Source organism: Eschrichtius robustus, chromosome 17 (genome assembly GCF_028021215.1).
Source record: "Eschrichtius robustus isolate mEscRob2 chromosome 17, mEscRob2.pri, whole genome shotgun sequence".
NCBI lineage: Eukaryota > Metazoa > Chordata > Mammalia > Artiodactyla > Eschrichtiidae > Eschrichtius > Eschrichtius robustus.
Window position 1 is genome coordinate 80,941,198 of NC_090840.1, and position 13,883 is coordinate 80,955,080.

General features: G+C 35.4%; 1 long non-coding RNA gene across 1 annotated transcript in view; it reads left to right on the top strand.

Annotated features, from left to right (window-relative positions):
- LOC137751552 (uncharacterized) overlaps positions 1 to 13,883 on the top strand; it is a 136,935-nt gene that overhangs the window by 8,694 nt on the left and 114,358 nt on the right. The gene's annotated exons all lie outside the window — the stretch shown is intronic.

The window sequence follows — 13,883 nt, forward strand, 5'->3', positions numbered from 1 at the left end:
TCAAGAGGTCACCTCTGCATCCCTGTTCTCTGCCTTACAGGTTTTGTGACTGCAGTTGAGTTGCTTAAACATTTTAGGGCTTGGTATCTTAACATGAAAAGGTAGATAATTCCTGTCAAAAAATGTTGATTGAACAAGCCAAGAGCTTTAAAGCAATTAGCAATGTGTGTGACTCATAGTCAGCACCCAATAAGCGGTATTCATAATAATGATTTATTTAACCTCATCTTCTACAGCTCTGAAATTGCACCCTAATTTCAAATCATGTGAGTGGCTCTTCTAACACACTAGGCCAGGACATAAGTTTAGTATATTTATAATTACAATTTAGATTATTTTTGATATATTTTTCAATTTTCTTACATCTATTCATCTTACCAAATTCTCCTTTGATTTAAATTATTTTCACTAAGGTTCCTGAACTTTCTACATGTATGATCATGTCAAATACAAATGAAGATACATTTGTCCCTTCTTTTATATTTATATTACAAATTTTGTTTTCTTATCTCATGGTATTAGTTAGACCTTCCAAGACAATGTTGAATAAAGTGGTGATGGTACACATTTTCTTGATTTTTCACAGTAATCAAAGGCTTTAACATTTCACTATTTAATCCTATTTACTGTTTAATTTTTATTTTACCAGTTTTGACTTTATTTCATCACACTTAGGTACACTTACCTTCTTATTACTTACGTAATTTATAAGACTTTTAAACTGAAGGTAGGCATTAGTATTTATATATGTTTTCCTTTGTTATGTTGAATAATTCTTTTATTATACTGCTGGATATGATTTGATAATATTCCATTATTAATTTTTTACATCTAAGTTCATAAATAAAATTGGTCTGTGGGCTTACTCTTACTTTTCTCATTCAACAAGTATTTATTGAGTACATATTAAATGTTAGATATTTTGCTAAATATTGGGAATTCAGAGGAAAACAAAACATACATTTTTCTTTGCCATCATGGAGCTTACAGTTTAATACACAGGATTCAAATGTGATAAATGCTAAAATTATAGTGCACTCTTGAGGATATTAGTGATGGAAGTAGATAACCAAGTCTAGGCAACTAATCGAAGCTTCCACAAAAGTTTACTGAACCTAAGACTTGAAGAACACTTTGGAGAGAATGAGATAAAAGAAGAATGGAGGGAAGAAGGTTGGGGCAGCTAAACACATTCCAGTTGATTGGTTTAAGGAAAGACAAGCACACAAAATGACAAGCCAAAGTGACCAAAGCTGGCCACTCTTAAAGGCACACAGCAGATCACAGTGGTGAAGAAAAATGCTGCAGAACAGGCTGGAGGTTTAGGCACAGATGTGATTCTACTGAAAAACTTGACAACATTATGTTGTCAATTTTAACTTCATTCAAAAGTTTAACCTTGAATTAAGGCTTAGTTAATTCAAAAGACACTAAATATTTTGAGCAAAATAATTGAGTAGGCGGTCAAATATAAGGTCTGGCTCCCAGAATAGAGGTATGCTCTGAAGGTACAGCTTTGTGATAGAATGGCTCTAGATGATGATTTCTACCATCTGATGGGATGACTTTAGGGCACAGTGTAAAATTTAGTTGCCTTATCAGAATCTCAAAATATGTAAGTCTAAAACAAGGAATTCACCAACTTTGTCTCAAATATGCTTCTCCTCCCCAGTTCAGGTGTCAACCAATGACATCATCATTTAACCGTTCACCCACACTACTTCTCCATCTCAGTTATCCAACCAGTGTCCAAGTTCTGGCTTTTCCTGGCAAATTCCCTTCATGCATTATTTCTTATCCCTTCTTTTGTTACTCTAGTTGATTCTGTCATCAGTTCTTCCCTACACTTTTTCAATAGCGAAATACCTGGTCTCCCAACTGCCAATCTTCATTCCCTCAAATCTAACCTCTGCATTTCAAAACTGCAAAGTTTTAATACAGTATGTCATTGAAAAAGCACAAAAATGGTTATTGATTTAAAATATTTAAATATCATATATTTAAGATAAAATAATTTAACCAAGATTCTTCATTTGACATAAAATATCTGAGAAAATAATATCATGCAGGATTGTTGTAAAATTAGATAATCTTAATTCATCCTTAATCCTTAACCCTAGCATTTGTGTAATCCTCAATAAATGGTGGCTATTTTATTCCCAAGCTTTCCATTTTCTTTCAATTATTATTTTTTTCTGACAAAACTAGAATCATCCAGGGATTCTTGAACTAACAAAAAGAACTGCTGTGGTTCAGTATTACTAAGGATCTAGCATGTGGCTCCATGGCACATGACTTCATTTATATGTTACCTTTACTATGACCCCTTCCCTGCCATCATAGTCCTGAGATTCCATATGGAGAAATATCTCAATATGTACTTCCTAGATCTATCTGAGCAATTTGTTTCCTGTAAGCTGTCTTCCTGACTTTTTTAAGAATAAAGGACAAGGCAATCTTAACATGACACATTAAGTAGCTTAACACTCTCTACTGTGCTTATTTTAAAGTGTTTTGTTGTAATTGGCATACATACCTGCAATCTGAACACTCTAGCTGGGGCTGCTGGGAAGCTAACTGGCTACTAAATTAGTTCACCAGGTTTCTGCTAAGGTGTGCCAATAATGAGGTCATTATAGTTAAATGGCAAATGCCAGTGAGAATTAAATCTTTTCTAGCCATTGTTTTTTTTTTTTTTTTTGCTTGAATAATCCACTAAGAATACTAGAGAAAGTAAAGAAATTAGGGGAAAAAAGTCTCTGCCTTATTTTAAGAGCCACGTGTAATTTTATAGTCTTCCCAGAATAGATATATATTGGAGGTAAGTGTCCATGTAACTATCATCTAAGACAAAAACAAAATGTCCTTCCATTATTATTAGAGCATTTCGTGGCTAGCCTCTGTAAGGAGTTGTGATTATGGCTGTCTCACCCCATATAAAGGTATCACAACACTAAGATTACTCCTCTGACCAGTGCTATATAAGATTATGTAATTCTTTATGGCATTTATCACTTCAGCTGCCATTTAGCACCAAATTGATTAATTTACTCCAGTAGGCTGTGGTGGTGGAAGAATACAATCACACGTCCCCCAGCCTTTTGAGAAGTAGTGCTGATACGGTCCATCTGCAAAGAAAGATGCTGTTTTAAAACAAGGTGGTGGATATCTAGAAGGAGTATCACAATGAAACATTTAAGATCAACTAACTCTTCCCCCCATTATCAACCCAACCACAAGGTTTACAGAAAACACAATCCTACATGTATGTGGGAGGGGAGAGCTTATACAATCCTTTGTTTTCTCTTTTATGGATATAACTTCATCCTAATGGATGTTCCTCAAAATTCAACCCTTGAGTCCTTTTATCTGTCAACGTACACTAAAAGAAAGACAATGATAATGATAATAATAATAATCTACAACCTTATTTATCATCGTCATTATAAAAGTAAGATGATTATAAAAATGTATTGTTAAATAACTTATTCTTTCTATTATTACTATTTTGTAAAGCAGGACTATTGTTTTACCCACCTTAGAATCACCAATGTCTAGAACAATAATTGGAAAAAAATAGATGTTAAAAATATTTGTTAACATTTAACTATAATTATTTCTCTCTTAAGATAAATAGTTACTGAAATAAGCTGTCTGTGGTAGCAAACTCCTGGTTCCAACTTCTTTGCAATCATGCATCTTTAAAAATCCCCTTTTATTCTGACAGGGAGTAATGGCCATTTCTTTCTCACAGTCTCATTTATACTAAAAATGTATTAGAAAATTAATTTCATAAAAGAGAGAAAATGATTAAGCTCCAATAAATGTCCAGCACACCTGGGAAAATGTGAATTATTGAAAATGGAGTCTGCATTGAATCTTGAAAACCTGGAACAAACTGCTTGTTACTGTGGTCTGTTTCATTGAATTGCAGTGATTAAAAAGGAGAGTGGCTTAATGCGAAGGATTTTCCATTGAGAGAAAATTCTCTCTCTCTCTCTCTCTCACACACACACACAGTCAACACACACTCAAACACACATGAGGTCTTGCCTGAAGCACAAAATTATCGCTTTCATTTACTGTGTTGGAATTGCAGTCTGTGAGGTAAATTGTGAGTACTCTAATTTGGGCAGCATTCTTTCATGGAAGTGAGGTTCTTAGACCTAGTAGAACACACTGAATAGTTAAGTTATATATTCAATTTAAAAATGTTGAAGAGAGAGGTATTTGAGAAGACCATGTAAAACACCAGCTAAACGAAGGATAACAGTGTAACCTATGCAAAGCTTATGAGGCTTCCCTGCCACACCTCATTCTCAAGAATGTGACGAGTACCCAGACATGGAACCCACTGATTGTGCTATCTTTCCACAGGCCTTCACACTGTCCTGGGCTCTCTCCTTATAAAACCAGTTAAGACCATCATCGTAACCTCTCCCTTGCAATCACTGACAACTACTCGGCCCTTTGTCCCTGGAAAAACAGAAATATTACATCGATCCTGTGTTGTACTTTTCCCCACATGCTCAACTTGGTTAAAGAAAAGAGATGCAACTGTGGTTTATTGGTATCTCATTTAATTTCAGTTCACAAGTTTCCCATGGGCCCTGAGCACTGTCCTATGACTTTATATTTACCCAGGCGATTTTCTGCTTAAGTCGATAACTTCCAAATGTCCTTCCCTTCCACCCACTCAATTGATGACCATGATTTATTTGTACTTAATTTCTCTTCATAAACTAAAAATAAGAAATACTCCACCAAAGTTATGAATGTACCTCCATCTTAAACCACAGGTACCAGAAGATAAATAGGCTGTAATGTCTCCCACCTTACGCAAAATAAAACAAGTAAAAAATAATGTTTCATTCATCTCAACCTTTGCTTCTTTTCTCTACTCTCCTTTACAGTAAAACTCAGAAGAGTTTTCTATTCAACCTGGCTCCCCTCTTTATATTTCATTCCCTTTAAACTCACTCAAGCCAGGTGCTGTAGCCATCACTCCAGGGAAATCATTTTTGTTGAACTAGACAACAAACACCACGTTGCTTCATCTGTGGTCAGTTTTGGGTGCACATTTTACTAGAATCTCATTCTGTGTTTAGAAAATGGAACTTCCTTATATTGACCTGAGTTTTGCCTGTTGTTGCTTTAAGCCTTATATGTTGGCCTGAGTCATTCCTCTTTTACATGGCAGCCCTTCGGAGGCTACAAAGCTAAGTCCCAGAGCATGTTTGGGAAATCTGCCAATTAAAAGTTCTTCTATGCCTAGTGGTCTTATTCTCCCATTAAATGAATGTTTTCATTCAGTTGAGCACTCGTGCATGTGGGCCATGGTTTCTGGAAAGGGGCCCTTGATTGCCTTAAGGCAAGACAAACAACACTTTCTTTAATAGTAAATTATTGGCTCAGCAAGGAAGGTTAGCGCAGGGTTAAATAAAAGTTATCCAGAGTTAATCTGCTGCATGGGTCAGAGCTGAGCTCCTTCACAGCCTAAATGTATGCATTTTTAATAACCCTATGCTGTATTTTCTATACTTATGAAATGGGAATAGTTATAGGCATGTCTCTACATATTTATAGAGAAGAATAAATTAAATCTTATTAGTTAAGTGTTTAGAATAGTGCCTGACACATAGTAAGTGCTCACTAAAATGTAGCGATCATTATTGTTGTTATTAGGGGTTGATTTGTGAGCTACATGGTCAACTCAAAGTAAATATTAGAAGTCTCGCTTCCAGTGCTATAACAAAAGCACACTTTCTTTTGCTGGCTCTGAACATAGTCTCATTTGCTGCTGGCGTTTCATTGCTAGGAGAACCAGCATTAGGATAAAAATAATCCTAAAGAGAGAAAGAGACAAGACTCTTAATTATATTCAATGAGATGCTGAATTAGATGTCTTGACTCCCATACAACCTCTGTAGACATAGTGGCATGATCTAGTAAACCACCATGATTGCAGTGATTGATACACTTATACTATTATAATGCCATTAAGGACAAATAGTAAACAAATTGCTTGGCTAAGACTTTGAGATTTTGATCCCACCTCTTCTTACAGTGCATTCATTGTTAATTTCATTATACAATATCTGGTCCCATAATTGTAGTTACAAAGAGCAGAGAAAGCCTGTCATGCCAGTACAAGCAGAGATCCTAAGAGAGTCATTCTATGTCCAGAGATGTAGAACATGTTCTCAAGAAGATGAAAGGCATAAAGTTGAGAAGGTTGGGCATAATGTAGTTTGACACAAGGGGTAAGGGCCCACCCTTCTCCAGAAGTGAGCCATTATGTATGTTTTAAATGACCATTGTAGGTGATTTCCTATTGTGTTATTCTACTAAATTTGTGGGAGGTGTGTGTTGTGCCTGTATTTTTAGAGTTATTTGACAGATTTGTTGATACCTTTTGAAATTGGTGTTTTTTGCTTTGCTTTCTTCTTAGGTCAGGCATATTTATGCAGCACATCTTTATAAACAATACCTTAATAAACCCCAGCTGAGATTTTACAAATTATGGTAATATTAAAAAAAAAGATAATAAATATAAAGTATATACTTACATCCCCAAAGAGATGTGTGGCCCACTCACAGTTCCATAGACGTTTCTCCTTTTTGACATGGGATTTCCTTGTCTGCTGAAGACATGTATCAGAAAATAGCTATGTCTAAATTGTTAACAGTGGATACTGTGATGTGAACTGCTCCTATGATGATACAAGCAAATGGAAATGTTTTTCATGTTACTATAATCATTTTCATCACAGATACTATTTATTGATTGTTCTATACCAGGTTTACTGTAATAGGCACTGCACCCTTGATGTCTCATTTAACTCTTATTATAGCCTTAGCAGTATGGTATAATTATGATTTATCTCATCTACTCTTAATAGAAGAGAAAGCTGAGATTCAGAGAGGCTTAAATAATTTGTGCAAAGTCATAAAGTGCAAAGTAAGTGTGATAGATTAAATTTTTGTCCCTCTTCCTTTTAAGAGTTGAGGTATATGTTTTCTTCCCTTGAATCTGAGTGGGCTCTGTGTATGTTTTGAATAATGAAATACAGAGGAAGTGATGCTGCTGGTGTCAGTGCCGAGGTATTTTGGCGACTGGTGGCTTTCATTTCCTGCCTCCTGGAAACTTGCCTCTTGGAATACTCACTCTTGGATAACTTGCTGTTGGGGACAACAGCACTAGATTAAGGCTACCTATCCTGAGGCCACTCTGTTGTGAGAAAGTCAAGCCATGAGAAGAAGTCCTGGAGGATAAAAGAGCAGGAGGAAAGAGAGCTTGGACAGGATCATCAAGGTACTAGATGTGAGACTAGAAGCCATATTGGAAGAGGATCCTCTACCTCAGATGCCCTATGTGATCCCATATCCTAACTGATCCTTTGTGAATCAGAGGTAATCAGCTTGGCTGATCTCTTTTTGAATACCTGAACTACAACATCATGAGGAAAATTAAAGTTTCTTTTAAGCCACTAAGTTTTGAGATTTTTTTTTAATGGTGTAGCATTAGACACTGGAACGTAATTTGGTCTCTGGAATCAGAATGCTACCTTAAACAAGTGGTATTGGCTTTGGGTCTGATTAGTACACTGAATCTGAGTTGGGCTTGAGGACACTCTTGGTGAAGGCTTGAAGGGCAGCAAGAAAAGTATCACTGGATGGAGGAGAAAAGATGAACTGTGTTTCGTGGTGGTGGAAGGTTCAGCAAAATTGTCACCTGTGGTCATGTATGTGTGTGTGTGTGTGCGCGCATGTGTGCCTGTGCGTGTGTGTATAATATATACATATATGTACATATATGTGTATGCGTATATTTATGTATTAAGGAGCTGGTGGATCTGAGTAAAGAGATTTTTTTTAGGCAGAATGTTGAAAGTGCTAACTGGTTCCTTGTAGATGTGTATGAAAAGGTGTGGGTAGAGCTAGACCAGTTGAAGAACCTATTTGAGTTTTTAGCATAATTTATAGGGAATATAAATGACTCATGATTTATCTGGTTTGAAACATAAAACTGTTTCTCATCAACCACATTTCTAACTAGCAAATGGTGTCAAAGTAAAACATAGCCCAAGGGACAAGATCAAATTCAGAGTAGTGCCACTCATTTGACATGTGGTCTCCTGGTAAAATTCAAATCAAGGATGTATTGTAAAATCAGCTGATGAGACCTCAGAAAGATTTAAGGAGTTACTTCAAAGACCCTCTTAATTAAACAAATGGATCTCTAAGTGTCATATAGATCTACTTACATGACCTGTAGACCCATTCATTCAAACAATAGGGCCCCTATGAATCTTGAGTTTTGTCTCACCATAGCTTTACAGGTTTTTCAAAGTTTCAAAATATAAATATGGGTGTGGCTAATAAAGTGGAATATTATTTGATATACTGGAGTCCCATAAAGCTTTTAAGGAAATTATACCAGCTTGGATTGAAAGAGAGAGAGATAGGGAAAAAAATTAATTAAAATAACGCTTTAGATCCCTAATTATGGGCAATAATCTGGCAGAGAAAACTACTTAGCTACAAACACTAATTTTTATAGGGAAGAAGATGTCTCAGAGGGAGCAGCCCAGAGCTCAAAAAGGTACAGGCATCAGTTTCAGGGAATCATTTCCTAATTAAAAAGCTAGAAACATGTGCCCACCTGGATTCAGAATTACTATGGGTCATTGACAATTGCATGGCTTCTATTTCCTCTTATTTGAAGAGGACTATCTATTACAGTTTCCATGTGCCTGGCTCACCACTGAATATTTTGTGTATGTTGAGTGAATGGGGAGTTGCAGATCATAGGTCTCTTTAATGCACAAGTTTTAAGCTTAAGAGGAACCAGAGTCCAGGTGCTCCCTCCACATCTGGATCTAATTTAGATAATGAGATCTTGGACCTCCAGCTTGAGCCTGAAGTAGTAATAGGATGAGACCTTTGAGTGTCTTGGGAGGTTGTGAGTGTGTTTTGTTCGGGAAAGAAGTACAACCATTCTGTGGCCAGAGGGTCGACAGGCAAATTAAGGGTAGTCTCTGTGTCAGTTTGCTGGGGCTGCCACAACAAAGTACCACAAACTGGGTGGCTTAAAAAATAGATTTGTATTGTCTCACAGCGCTGAAAGCTAGAAGTCCAAGATCAAGGTGTTGGCCCTTGAAGGATTTATTCCTTCTGTGCGTTCTGAGAAAGAATCTGTTCTCCAAGCTTCTGGTGATTTGCTGGCAATCTTTGGCATTCCTCAGCTTGGAGACACATTCCCCCCAATCTCTACCTTCATGTTCATGTAACATATTGAATGATATTGGCACAATTATACATATCATATAACAGAAAATAGAAACTTACAGCCAGAGGCTTAGAGAGCTAACTTGGAGAAAGTAAAATGATAACAAGCAAAAGTACAGCAAAAAGATTCTGAGGCTGCTTATGATGGAAGGGATATATCTTAAGACACTCCAGGGATGGTGTTGAGGTGGTTGGAAAATTGTCTTGAGATCATGGAAGCTTGTTAAATTAACATATAATTAAGACACTGCTATAGAGTGGGGGAAGAGAGTAATAGTCTTTTTTTTTTTTTTAACATCTTTATTGGAGTATAATTGCTTTACAATGGTGTGTTAGTTTCTACTTTATAACAAAGTAAATCAGTTATACATATACATATGTTCCCATATCTCTTCTTTCTTGCATCTCCCTCCCTCCCACCCTCCCTATCCCACCCCTCTAGGTGGTCACAAAGCACAGAGCTGACCTCCCTGTGCTATGCGGTTGCTTCCCACTAGCTAGCTATTTTACGTTTGGTAGTGTATATAAGTCCATGCCACTCTCTCACTTTGGTAGTCTTTTAATTTTTGCTTTAGGCTGGAAGATTTATTAAAATTACTATGCCTTAGGACCTAAGGCAAAAACCAAAGTCTCTTTGATAATCTCCAACAACAATTTCATTAAATCAACATTCACGTATAGTTTTTAGGGTCAGATTAATTACACTAGAAGAGGCAAGATAAGTATTTAACATTAGGGATATTCTGCCCCTATATTCTAACCACAGGCGTATAATGGCCTAACTATTTCATCATAGATATCAATTTAACGTATCCCTGCCTCTGCCTCGATCTCTACTGCTGACCGTTTTCACCCCTCTAATTCTTTCCCTTTCATTTTTTTCTTTGGCACCAAATTGTTTTGGGTTAACATAGTACAATCTAAGTAAATGTAATAATATTTTATGTTCACATGTGTGAAAAATTAGCAGGATTAGAGTATGGAGATCTATGTCTGAGTCATCTCCAACCTTTACTATGTGCACAGCTTTGACTGGTCTCTTAGCACCTGTTGACTTCAGATACTCATCTATAAAAGGGGGTAGTAATATCTGCCAGGCTTAACTCACAAAATGCTGCACAGAATAAATAAGAATTGGTAACAAAAACTTTCTTGTGATTTGTAGGCCAAATATATTTATTTTCGCATTTTATATGTTTTCATCTTGCAATGCAAAAGAGTAAATGTATTACAAAGTAAATTAACAGTATAAGCAATATTCTGTGTGAATTTTATTACTTTTAAAGTACAAATTATTAGCCCATGAGAATAATTAATTTTAAATAAAAATTTTTATTTATTTATTTTTATGTTGATTTTAATTAAAAAAATTTTTTTTTGAATTTTAGAATTTTATTTATTGTTTTATACAGCAGGTTCTTATTAGTTATCCATTTTATACATATTAGTGTATATGTGTCAATCCCAATCTCTTTTGAACTTCTTATTGATAAATTATAGTAGATCTCTGTGTACTTGGTAATACTTTATCTTTGAATGAATTTTCTTCTTGAATAAAATAAAACCATATTCATGCATCCTATAATTTCTATATGTTAATAATTGTATCTGGCATCTTTTCAGTTTCCTGAGCTAAGTGAAATAATGCATGGAAAGCACTCAAAGCAGCGCTCTATGAAAACTGGATGTTATCATTAGACACTAATATTTTTTACGGGACAAAAAATAATATTTTGGCAGTATTTAACAGTTATATGACTGTGCTAATATAGCAAGAGTAGTAGTGAATTGATATGTGCTAATATAGCAAGAGTAGTAGTGAATTGATATAATGAAACCTTTAATAATTAAAAAATTGATCTTACACACCTATGATAGGTAGAATAATGACCACCTTCTTCACCAAAGGTGTCGATGTCCTAATCACTGGGACCTAAGGTGAGGAATATTATTCCTTACATGGCAAAAAGGACTTAGAAGATGTGCTAGCAATAAGGATCTTGAGTTGGGAATATTATTCCAGATTGTCAGAATGGGCCTGATGTTATCACAAAGGTCCTTATAAGGAGGAGGAAAGAGGGTTGAAATGAGATAAGATGTGATGATGGAAGCAGAGGTCCAAGACGTGAAGAAGTATGTTGCTGGTTTGAAGATGGAAGGGGCCATGAGCCTTCCAAGGAATGCAGACAGCCTCTAGAAGCTGAAAAAGGTCAAAGACTAGATTTTCCCCCGAGCTTCCCAAAAGAATGCAGCTCTGCCCACACCTTGATTTTAGCCGAGTGTGACCCGTTTTGGACATCTGACCTCTGGAAATCTAAGATAATCAATTTGTGTTGCTCTAAGCCACTTAGTTTGTTGTTGTTTCTTACAGCAGCAGGAGGAAACTAATGCAGGACCTTTACCAATTACTGAATTCCTACCATGTGCCAGACACCATTAATAAAATTAATTTCTGTTCTTATGAAGATCATTTGGCTTATAAAGCTTTATATTTACTTTTGGTGATATTTCAGATAGAAATCATATTTTGAGGTATATTTTGGATGAATTCTCTCTGAATATTCTGAACACTTTGACCATTTAAAATGTATCTTACATAAATTATGTATTATAGATCAGCAGTGAAATGTAATCACTAACATTTAATTTGTACCCATGATTTCAGTTTAATCAATTGAAAAAAGCCATAATATAACTCTTGGATTTATTGCTAATATTATAAGGCTAGAGTAAAACTGAGCAATAAATTTTCTAAAAGAAGGCATTCTCGACAAGGCACTAAATTTTGATAAACATGTTACAAATTAGAATGTAGTTATATGTTAAGTAACTGATTTTACAACTAAAATGAGTTACTAATGCCTACATTTTTCATTAAACTGATTGGTGGTCAAGTATGTCTGTACATTGACTCTAAAACAGAAAATTGATATCTTCATGTTTAATAAAACACTTGATCGTTTTTGTCTCAGGCACTGGCTGCAAAGAAATACTAATGATTTAGAAAAACCTGCTGAAAGCTTCTCAGATTCAGGATGAACTAGATTTGTCATTAATAACTGAAATTTGTACAGTGGTTTCTAATGAACTTTTACATGCATTATGTAAGTTGACCCTCTATGATCTTTCTACAAAAGAGGAAATTTAGCTTTAGGTAATCATAAGATTTTCCTCAAGCCATAGAGCTTGTCGATGGCAAGGCCATGATTTGAAGAGAGTTATTTTGCTTAGAGAGTAACCCAACAATCCATCCTTAAAATTGCAACATTTCTCTAACTGCAGTCATTCATGTCACCTTCAGAATTTTTTACTTTGCCTGCATGCCACTTAATTATGATTTTTAAAAATAAATCCATTAATTCTGTTTTTGAATTGGCTTGACTGGCTACAGTGTTCCTAGGGCTTCATTAACACCTCCATCATAACATCATCTAGCTTTTTTCTATCGTATTTAATTGTCAATCTCCTTACAGATCTGAAGTACCTGCAGACAAGAACCTTGCCTACCTTACTCAACCCTGTTATTTCTATCACCTGTCACGTAGTCTCTGCTTACTATATATATTGACTTTTTTAGGGAAGTTTTAGATTCACAACAGAATTGCTAGGAAGTTATGGAGACTCTCTGTATGCCCCCTGCTCCCACATATGCATAACCTCCCTCAATATCAACATCCCCCTCCAAAGTGTTACATTCATTATAATTGATGAACCTAAGTCAATACATCAGACTTACCCAAAGTCTGCAGTTTACATTAGGGTTCACTCTTGATGATGTACTTTTTATGGTTTTGGATAAATACATAATGACATGTATTGACCATTATAATATCATACAGAGTAGTTACACTGCCCTAAAAATCCTCTGTGTTCTACCTACTTATACCCTCCCCCCCATCCATGGCACCACTAATCTTTTTATTTTCTCCATAATTTTGCCATTTTCAGAATGTCGTATAGTTGGACTCATACAATCTGTTAACTTTTTAGATCAGCTTCTTTGACTTAGTAATATGCATTTAAGTTTCTTCCATATCTTTTCATGGCTTGAAGTTAATTCTGTTGAGTTAAATGTTTTTTAAAAGAAATATGTGGGTGTATATGGTGGGTTGATATCTATAATAAAATAATTTTAAATATAGATACAAAACAGTATTAATGTTATATACTTTGCTTAAAGATTTGCTCCGTTGTTGTTTGTCTGTTTATCTGTTTGCAGGGGGTTTCTTTCTTTTTGAACAGGAAAATTATAGTGTTTAAGAGAGATTAGCACTAAACTGAGATCTTAATTAAAACCGTGTGAATTACACTGTTTAATGGCAAGTTTCTTAACTCCTAGATTTATCTTGTGAACTACAAAAAACCATTTGTAGTAATGGTTTTTATCCCACATTTTGGGAAATACTGTAATTCACATTACTGCCTGTCATCGTCTGATGCTTACTTATTCCGGGATTAATATGTGGCGTAAACTTGAGGAAAACAAAAGGGAATTGACTGTTATAGTCCATTCATACATTTTTTTCATTCATTCAGTGAATATTTTTTTCAGAATATTCAAGGGGATGTTACAGATTCTCTGTTACAGAGGC